The sequence below is a fragment of the Cervus elaphus genome, chromosome 3, assembly GCF_910594005.1.
Source record: "Cervus elaphus chromosome 3, mCerEla1.1, whole genome shotgun sequence".
Classification (NCBI taxonomy): Eukaryota; Metazoa; Chordata; class Mammalia; order Artiodactyla; family Cervidae; genus Cervus; species Cervus elaphus.
The window spans coordinates 20,695,501-20,706,681 of NC_057817.1; the positions used below are offsets into that span (position 1 = coordinate 20,695,501).

General features: G+C 35.1%; 1 non-coding gene across 1 annotated transcript; it reads left to right on the forward strand.

The window, feature by feature from the left end:
• The first annotated feature begins 6,425 nt into the window (after nt 1-6,425).
• TRNAE-CUC lies at nt 6,426-6,498 on the forward strand. The gene has a single exon. It is a non-coding gene; the product is annotated as a tRNA-Glu (tRNA).
• Nucleotides 6,499-11,181: the final 4,683 nt, after the last annotated feature.

Consider the following 11,181-nt stretch of genomic DNA (forward strand, 5'->3'; position numbering starts at 1 on the left):
GGAGGAAGAGTCACTGAGGATTCAGCCCAAAACCCTTTTCTAAATAGATGTGGAAATGAGGTCAGAAAGGTAGGGAAAAAGCTGAGACTCCTGGGAACCTGACCCTGTAATCCGTGGTCTTCCCATCCGACTTGGTCACGTTATGTATGTGAATTACTGCCAAGGCCCCAAGTTTTAAATTAGCTATTTAATAGTTTGATCTACTTTGGTTCTTTTCATATTCTGATTATCTCTAACTTTAATTGATTAAAATCATTGTCTTCAGATGCCTTATTTAAGTTTTGCAACCACAGAACTTTCTTTGTTACTGTGACATGATAATGACATTCTACATTTTCTGGGAGAGTTATGGCATTGGACAATAGGATATCTTCAAAATCCGTCAAAATACAAAAGCTTTTATTTTTGTTCATATTTTAAACTGTTCTATTATGCCTAGTTATGAGGCGATTAAAAAACAAAAGGCACATTGCAAAATAGCTTGAAAGATTCAAAATAACCTACTGTTAATTATGTTAAAAATGCCAAGCATTTGTTAGCATCTCATTAACATCTTATGGAAAGGAGAGCAAGCTCTATTTGCTTTAATATAAAAGACTTAAAAATTAGATATGTGTTTTTGGCACCTTTAAAGTAATAAAAATTGGTCATAATTAAAATCTTGCTACTACATTCTTTAAATATTAGCAATTCTTAAATGAAATAATGCTATATGCCAATAAACTCTTCTGTTATGTCTTAGAAAAGAATAATTTTACAATAGAGCTTTATTTATTTTTTTTTTTTTAATTTTTTTATTAGTTGGAGGCTAATTGCTTCACAACATTTCAGTGGGTTTTGTCATACATTGATATGAATCAGCCATAGATTTACACTTATTCCCCATCCCGATCCCCCCTCCCACCTCCCTCTCCACCCGATTCCTCTGGGTCTTCCCAGTGCACCAGGCCGGAGCACTTGTCTCATGCATCCCACCTGGGCTGGTGATCTGTTTCACCATAGATAGTATACATGCTGTTCTTTACAATAGAGCTTTAAATCAGTATACCTCAGAGTACTAGATCTGTTGGACAGCCATGATATGGGGTCATTATTTAATGTTCGATATAAATTTTTCCTCATACTCCATTTTTAGACTTGTTTCAGTCTCTATTCGGAGGTAGAACTTAAGTGAAAGTGAAAGTTGCTCAGTCGTGTCCCACTCTTTACCACTCCATGGAGTATACCGTCCATGGAATTCTCCAGGCCAGAACACTGGAGCGGGGAGCCTTTCTCTGAGCAATGAGCACACGTGCGGGCGCAGAGACCGTAACTGAAACTAAAATGAGGGCCATGTCGCTAAACAAATATTTGGTTCTTTAGCGAAAATGATTACCATTTTCTGCTCTATTCAAATGTATACAACTTACATGGCATTTTTAATTTCTTCTGAGAAAGCATCTTATAAATAGCTTCTCAATTTTTAGTCATATGGAAATCCTGAATTTGTAACCTAATCTGCACTTGATAAGGTATAACAGAAATTTCACTCGACCTATTATTACCTGCTTAAAATTTATTATTTCCCTTTAATTTAGTCATTCATTCATTCTTTCACTCATTCTCCAGAGAATTCTGTAAAGTATTGAAGACAGGTAATTTTGCTCTGTTGTTTTGTTATCTTTACTCATGACCTGAATTCTTTCTTTTCAAACTCAAGAAAGATATCAGTCTAAAAAAACTTAACAACTTTGTAAATTCATATTCTGCTAACATATTTAGGTGGATATATAGAAACTAAAAACCAGAATTCAATTAATATATTTCTTGCTTATTTATTTGCTCAGTGTTGGCACAACTGTTATCCAGTTTTATAAAGTTTTCTCCTTTAAAAACCTCTGTGCCTTAAAATCCCTAAAAATATGTATTGTGTCCCAAGGAAAGTTTATCAGTCAAGTAGGGTTATAACATTTATATACTATTAAAAGTTTTAACTTTTTGTGGTCATCCAAAATAACTGTTTTATCTTCAATATTTTAGCATTGTAGAGCTATCATTCCTTTTATTATTTGGGTAAAATAACTTGGGAAGTCTCCCACTTAAAACTATGGGAAGTCAAACATTCTTCCGAGTATTTTCATGGAACTAGGGAGAATTTGCTCTTGTAAATTGCCTATTATTTGATGCTTCTTAGTCCTTATTTATTTTGGACTGTCTTGTAATTGGGTCTGTGAGTTATTCCAGATATCTTGGTTCTCATTTGTATTTTTAATAGCCTTTTGGTGGTGTGATTCATATACCATACAATTCTCCCACTTCTTAGTTCTCTTTTTTAATTTATTTATTTTTAATTGGAGGATAATTGCTTTACAATATTGTGTTGGTTTCTGCCACATATCAACATAAATCAGCCATAGGTATACATATGTCTTAGTTCTCTTTTGATAATGAAAACATGATAACAAGTTTCTTCTCTTTCTCAAAGACAGCAATTTCTTGAAATAAAATAGTCAGTTACAGAAAGTGCTAAATACTTTAAAGTCGCATGTAAGATGTCACTTTTCCTAAGTATCTGTGGTTATTCCTGCTCTAGAAGAATCCAAATTGGGGGTCTCCTCTTCTCTGGAAGTTCTAGCTTGCCATCCTATTAATATATGTGCCTTCACAGAGTCTTAATTCAACAAATCTGTGAGTCTGTTTTCCTGTTGTTATATTCATTAATTTGTTGTATTTTATAGACCCCACATATAAGTGATATCATACAACATTTTGGGGCTTCCTGGTAGCTGTGCTAGTAAAAAATCCACCTGTAATGCAGGAGACCCCAGTTCCATTCCTGGGTCAGGAAGATCCCCTGGAGAAGGGATAGGCTGCCCACTCCAGTATTCTTGGGCTTCCCTGGTGGCTCAGACACTAAAGAATCCCCCAGCAGTGCAGGGGACCTGGATTCAATCCCTGGGCTGGGAAGAGATCCCCTGGAGAAAGGAACCCCTGGAGAAAGGAACAGCTATCCACTCCAGTATTCTGGCCTGGAGAATTCCATGGACAGAGGAGCCTGGCAGGCCACAGTCCATGGGGTTGCAGAGTCTGAGGTGACTGAGCGACTTTCACTCTTTATACAGCAATTTTTTTTTTCTGTCTGACTTACTTCATTTAACGTAATATCCTCCAAGCCATCCATGTTGCTACTAATGGCAAAACTTCATTTTTCTCTTATGGTTGAGTGGTATTCCATTAGGGTGTGTGTGTGTGTGTGTGTGTGTATGTATACATCTTTATCCATTCATCTCTTGGTGGGCACGGGTTGCTTCCATATATTGGCATTGTTAGTAATGCTCCTGTGAACATTGGATGTATGTACCTTTTCAGATTAGTGGTTTTTGGTTTTTTTGGTTATATACCCAGGAGTGAAATTTTTGTGTTGTATGGTAGTTCTATATCAGTTTTTTGAGAAACCTCCATACTGTTTTCCATAGTGACTATACCAATTTACATTCCCACTAACAGTGTAGGAGGGTTCCCTTTTCTCCATACACTTACCAACATTTGTTATTTGTGTTCTTTTTGATGAGAGTAATTCTGACAGGTGTGAGGTGATCTCTCACTGTAGTTCTGATTTGCATTTCTCTGATTAGCTACATTGAACATGTTTTCATGTGCCTGTTAGCCATCAGAAAGTCCTTTTTGGAAAAATGTCTGAACAATTTTTCTGCCCAATTTTAAATTTAATTTAATTTAATTTTTTATTTTTTGTTAATTTATTTATTTTAATTGGAGGCTAATTAGTTTACAATATTGTAGTGGGTTTTGCCATACACTGACATGAATCAGCCATGGGTGTACATGTGTTCCCCATCATGAACCCCCCTCCCACCTCCCTCCCCATCCCATCCCTCTGGGTCATCCCAGGGCACCAGCCTGAGCACCCTGTCTCATGCATCGAACCTGGACTGGTGATCTCTTTCACATATGGTAATATTCATGTTTCAGTGCTATTCTCTCAGATCATCCCACCCTCTCCTTCTCCCACAGAGTCCAAAAGACTGTTCTATACATCTGTGTCTCTTTTGCTGTCTCACACATAGCGTGATCATTATCATCTTCCTAAATTCCATATATATGTATTAGTATACTGTATTGGTGTTTTTCTTTCTGGCTTACTTCACTCTGTATAATAAGCTCCAGTTTCATCCATCTCATTAGAACTGATTCAAATGCATTCTTTTTAATGGCTGAGTAATATTCCATGGTGTATATGTACCACAGCTTTCTTATCCATTCGTCTGCTGATGGACTTCTAGGTTGCTTCCATGTCCTGGTTATTATAAACAGTGCTGCGATGAACATTGGGGTACACATGTCTCTTTCAATTCTGGTTTCCTCGGTGTATAAACTAGGTTGTTTTTGATGTTGAGTTGTATGAACTGTTTACTTATTTTGAAGATTAACCCCTTATGGATCATGTAATTTGGGAATATTTTCTTCCATTCATTGTGTTCTCATTTTATCTATGGTTCCTTTGCTGTGCAAAATCTTTTAAAGTCCCACTTGTTTATTTTTGCTTTTATTTCCTGAAAGATCCAAAAAAAATATTTCTATGGTTTATGTCAAAGAATGCTTTGCCTATGTTTTCTCCTAGGAATTTCATGGTTTCTGGCCTTACATTTAGGCCTTTGACACATTTGACCTTATTCTTTAAATGTATGACCCAGCAATTAATCAATTAAATTGCATTGTTGCATATTTCATCATGTAATTATTACTCAGTCTTTTATGTGACACTTATCACTTATCTTAATTTTTGAAATGGTATATACAGAACATTATACATGTAAGTGTAAACTTAGATGTATGTATCTCCAAATAGAATAAAAAAAAAAAGTAAATTCCTTTACCACTCCTAACACCATGGTAATGTATATTTTATTTTAACTCTCCAAATCTAATTTCTCTGAGCTGTCTCTTTCTATATATGTTGACTAATAAGTGAAAAAGACGGGATTTAGCAGTTATTGTTTTCATATAACCTGCTACTCCTATATCTGTAACAAAAAAATTGATTTTTATGATTACTGATGTTTATGTTTAACTCATTATAGTTTTACCCACTGTGCTAGCACATTGCAGTTAATCGCAATACATTTTAAGGATTGTTTTTTTGTATACATCTCTGCATTACTACTGTGGTACTTGCTCTAGAGGCTATAGTATGCCTCTTAGACTTCACAGCCTACTCAGGGTAGATTTTGGACAACTTTTTTAAAATGTGAGCATTTTTAAACTAGTCTTATTTACCCTTTCTCTTGTCCTCTGTCATCAAAATTTTCTTTTTATATTTTAATTGAACTATACAATTAGCTTGGCTTTCTTTGTATTTTTCTAGTTCAAAGTTTGATGTTTTCTTTGAATAGATATATTTATTTCACCAAATTTGAGAAATTTTTGAGCATAAATTTTTCTAGTATTTGTGCTATATTTTTTTGGCCCACTCCACCTTTGACTCCATGTAGTTTTATTAGACCTTTTGAGATTGTCTTTCAAGTTTCTGAAATACTGTTTCTTTTTTTTTTTCCATTTATTTTTATTAGTTGGAGGCTAATTACTTTACAATATTGTAGTGGTTTTTGCCATACATTGACATGAATCAGCCATGGATTTACATGTGTTCCCCATCCTGAACACCCCTCCCACCTCCCTTCCCATCCGATCCCTCTGGGTCATCCCAGGGCACCAGCCCCGAGCACTTGTCTCATGCATCGAACCTGGACTGGTGATCTGTTTCACACTTGATAATATACATGTTTCGATGCTGTTCTCTCAGATCATCCCACCCTCGTCTCTCCCATAGAGTCCAAAATCTGTTCTATACATCTGTGTCTCTTTTTCTGTCTTGCATATAGGGTTATCGTTACCATCTTTCTAAATTCCATATATGTGCGTTAGTATACTGTATTGGTGTTTATCTTTCTGGCTTACTTCACTCTGTATAATGGGCTCCAGTTTCATCCACCTCATTAGAACTGATTCAAATGCATTCTTTTTAATGGCTGAGTAATATTCCATTGTGTATATGTACCACAGCTTTCTTATCCATTCATCTGCTGATGGGCATCTAGGTTGCTTCCATGTCCTGGCTATTATAAACAGTCTATTTTAATTTTTTCCCTGTTGTTCAGATTTTATAGTCTCCATTGATTCTTTTTTAATTTCACTGATTTTTTTTTTCTTTTGTTATCTTCATTCTGCTTTTAAGTCCATCTGATGAACCTTTTATTTTTCTGCTCAAATTTACGACTTTTGCATTCATTCCAAACTTATTTTACTTTCCTTAGTTATAAATGGTCTTTTAAAGTCCTTGTATGATAAAGACTTTATCCAACATATGGGTACACGCCTGGTGTCTCCTTCTTTTGATTATATTTGATATTTAAAATGAGTCAGGAAATTCCCTGATGGTCCAGTAGTTAGGACTCTGCACTCTCACTGCCAAGGGTCTGGGTTCAATCCCTAGTCAGGGAACAACAAGAAAAAAATAATGAGCCACATTTCCCTTCTTCATATTTGAAGAAACTGGATTCTGAGCATGATGTTGTTAAAACTTTGCATTCCACTGTATTTTTCTGAAGGTTACTTCTGTCTTTATTTTGCTAGGTAATTAACTTGTGCTGTGCTTAGTCGCTGAGTCATGTCTGACTCTTGGTGACCCCATGGACTGTAGCCCACCAGCCTCCTCTGTATGCACATTGTGAAACTGATGTTTAGAGGATCAGCGTCAAACTTGGTTTAGGTCTTTTGTCTTTAGCTGAATCCCTCTGATTGTGCTCTGAATATGTCTAGTTCAGGATTAAACTAGAGTTGGTTGACTTCACACGGACGCTCCTATTCTGGCTGTTTTATGCCCAGCATTGACCCACACTCTCTGGTGACTATGGCTTCCCTGTTCTTTGTCCTATGGTTTCTCAGGCCAGAAATATAGCAAAATTTCTTTGGAACTTCAGTCACCATACACCACCCTCATAACTTGTCCTTAAGCCAGAGCTTACAAAACATGGTACAAATTTTTCTTCGAAGTATCAACTGCCCTTCAAGGTATTCTTTCATTCATTTTTGGTGAAATTGTCCATTCTAAAGGCCTTTATTATTAGACAATTTGGTAATATGAAACAAAATGTGTACTATGTATATTGTAGCATTCCAACTTCTAATTAAATTTAGGAACTAGTATTTAGAAAGATAAAAGATATGCCAAGGTTTCATCATAGCAGCATTTTTAATATTAATTAATTGGAAACCAAAAAGGACTGGCAAACCAGTATTCAGTTCAGTTCAGTTCAGTTCAGTCACTCAGTCGTGTCCAACTCTTTGCGACCGCATGAATCACAGCATGCCAGGCCTCCCTGTCCATCACCAAACTACCAGAGTTTACTCAAACTCATGTCCATCGAGTCGGTGATGCCATCCAGCCATCTCATCCTCTGTTGTCCCCTTCGCCTCCTGCCCCCAATCACTCCCAGCATCAGGGTCTTTTCCAACAATTGAACACCTGGGACTGATCTCCTTTAGGATGGACTGGTTGGATCTCCTTACAGTCCAAGGGACTCTCAGGAGTCTTCTCCAACACCACAGTTCAAAATCATCAATTCTTCCGTGCTCAGCTTTCTTCAGTCCAACTCTCACATCCATATATGACCACTTATCCACACTTAAAATTGAAAACTATGCAGTTATTGAAGTTTTGATAACAGATATATATTTATTGGTGTTATAAAATCCATGATATATTGCTGAAAAAAAGTTTAATAAATACCAGTTATCATGTAATTCTAATTATGTAAAACAAATGCTCTGAGAGATGAAGACTCTTAACTATTAACTGGATATATTTGGTTAGTGGAATATCAAGTGTTATTTTTTCTCTTTTCAATTTCTTTAAGCTATATTTGTTATATCCTTTTGCAAACACTATACAGCTCATAAAATGTTTTCTCTTCTTATCGTCACCTTTTAAATGTAATCCCCAATTCTAAGAACACCCTGTTTCTGTCTCTAACTATTTAAATCTTACCCTTTGAAGCCCAGCTCAAATAACACTTCCTCTAGGAAGTTTGCTTTATTTAGGAGCGCTATAAAAGCATGTGTTTACATGCCTTTCATCTTAACTTTTTCGACCATCTCTTTTAAATCTTTTGAGACCTAATCTAAGTATTATTTATCCTTTCTTTCCCTATAGATCTAAGGACTATTTGTATGATAGATGAATTCCTAATGAGTTAGATTAAAAGTATCATCATGATTTTACCTTGATAATATCAGCACAGAGAAATTAAATACTTTTCTCAATGTCAAAGATCTAATTGAAAGATAACTAGTAATGGTCTTAGACCATGATAAGCCACAAATAAGGAACAACAAAAATAATCTTTACAAGATTCAAAACACATGACACCCTTAATTTGTAAAACATGATTAGATAATGGTTGTATGTATCAGGTTAATTAAATAAAAACATTGGTGAAGGTAATAAAGAGATATACAATTTGACATTAGTACAGTTAAAATGGTTGTTTTGGAAAGTCCAAATGTAATAGTAATTTTTCATAACTTAGGAGGTATGGGGAGGAATGAAGCTTAGTTGTTATATCAACTGTAATCATTTTCCTACTCACACATTTAAATTACATTTAAATGTAATTTAAACATTTTAAAACACAGATTGAAGCCATCCTAGAGATTATTTTATCATTTATAAAGAGAAATAAGACATTTAGTTGCCAGAGAATAACTATTTCAAGTTGAAGATTGCTTATTTATTTTGTCAGTTTGAGGAGCACTTGTCAGTGGAAGAGTCTAACTTTAGTGCCTTTACCAGTCAGGGTTCCTGGTTCCAAAGCAGAAACTAAAGCTGATTAAATTCAGTATAAAAATATTTATAATGGGGTAGCTCACAGATTTAACAAAAATAACTGTGTAACAGAGCTAAGGAAATGACTTTGGGGAAAATGACTCCAGTGAGCCAAAAACTTAGACTTACTACCCCCAGAGAGTGTCAGTGCTAGTTAGACTGTTTAGCTGGTTTTACTCATGTCAGACACTTGTGTTTAGACTCCCAGTTCCACTACCACCATCAATCTTGACCAAATATGCTAGATTTCTCCACTGGAATAAACCTTAAACTGTCCTCGTGTTTATGGCTTTTGCCATAAGTGGTGGAGCATTCAACTGACAAAACGTATGTAATATGTTCATATTCTCTATGCCAGGAGTTGTTCAGAAGAAGCATAACTTTCTAATCAAGATTGAAAAGGATACAGATTAATTTTTCAATCAAGAAGGCTTTAATCTTTGGTAGAAAAATTTCTCATTTTACAGTAGTTTCTCATTTTCAAGGTGACACTGTGCTTAAATATTTCAAATCACAAATATCTTTATATTTCAATACACAAACTTATTTTAAGCTCTCCTAGACTAAACTTATTTTGAAATATTAAAGGTAAAATTATCTTTTTCTGTTTAAATTTATAAGTAAACCATTTATGATAAAATGTCACATGAATGACAGAGGTTGTTAAATTTTAAAATGTATGTAAAAATAACACATTAAAATTATTTGCAGCAAGTATTAAGTGGTTGTGTTTGAGCCATGCGTGAGTGCTTAGTCACTTCAGTCATATCCAACCCTCTGCGACCCCAGGGACCATGGCCAGCCAGGCTCCTCTGTCCATGGGATTCTCCAGGTAAGAACACTGGAGTGGGTTGCCATTTCCTTCTCCAGTGATAAAGTGTGAAGTGAGTGAAGTAAGTCACTCACTTGTGTCTGACTCTTTGCGACCCCATGGGCTGTAGCCCACCAGGCTCCCCTGTCCATGGGATTCTCCAGGCAAGAGGACTGGAGCGAGTTGCCATTTCCTTCTCCCTTTGAGTCATAGAACCAGGCGTAATATATTCTTCTGCACATTTTAATTTTTCAAGTTATATATGTACACAATATACCTACATTATTTTGATAAAATATAGAATAAATTTTATTTCATTTAAAAAGTATTGAGAAAAAATGAGATCCATCTGGTAAAAATAATTCCTCAATATTTTTAAGAAAAGTAACTTCTTAAGACATTAGAAAAAAAATTATTTAAAAAAATCGTTTCTTAATTAACAGAGGATATAACTAAATAAGATAAAATATAAGGAGGCAGTGGGACTGTGCTTTAAAGGAAGCATGAGATTATGCTATTTTTTGAGAAGTAAAATGGTTTTGTAATAGCAATTCTTATTAGTTGACGCTTTAAGTATGTGTGTTTAGAGTTCTTAGTTACAAGAAAGTACTGTTTTGTTTTATTGAAAGTTAAATCACATCTTACCCATATCTTATTAAAAACTATCACTCACCAACTCAATGGACATGAGTTTGAGTAAGCTCCAAGAGTTGGTGATGGACAGGGAAGCCTGGCATATTGCAGTCCATGGGGTTGCAGAGTTGAACACAACTAAGGGACTAAATTGAACTGAACTCAAAGGAAATATTTTTCTCCACACCAGTTTTCCTGTCCTGGAAGAAATATAATTTCTTATGCTTAATATGCAGTCCAAAGTCAAAGTACAAAATTGTTGATGTCCCCAAAGAAACCTGCTAAATTTGTTCTTTGTAAACTTTTCTTTATTATAAGCATTAAAACACATGATAAGAAGAAACATTTTGATACCTTACATTCAGTGCTGGAGGTTAGCTAATAAAAAATAACAATAAAGCAGAAAAAAACAGTAACACCATAAACTTAATTTATAGTATATAATTGCAGATTTATTGTCCAAAATTTTGACCTGCCAAAGTAATATGAATGAATATGAGTAGGTATGAATTTTCTGACAAAAGCTCTACATCAGGGTTTTTGTTTTCGTTTTGAATTATAAACCCAGCCATAATCCATTCTGTATAATTTGCAGTGTAGGTTTTCCTCAAAAGAAGCCAGAATGTAAAGAGACAAGAAATAATCTTAGGAGAGACTTCTCCCAGATTTTAACTATTTTTTTCCATATCTTTAAAAAAAGTTTTATATTTAATTGGAAGAAAATTACTACACAATATTGTGATGGCTTCTGCCATTCATCAACATAAATCAGCCGTAAGTATACATATGTCCTCTCCCTCTTAAATCTACCCCCATCTCCCTCTCCACCCCATCCTCAAGGTTATCACTGAGCACC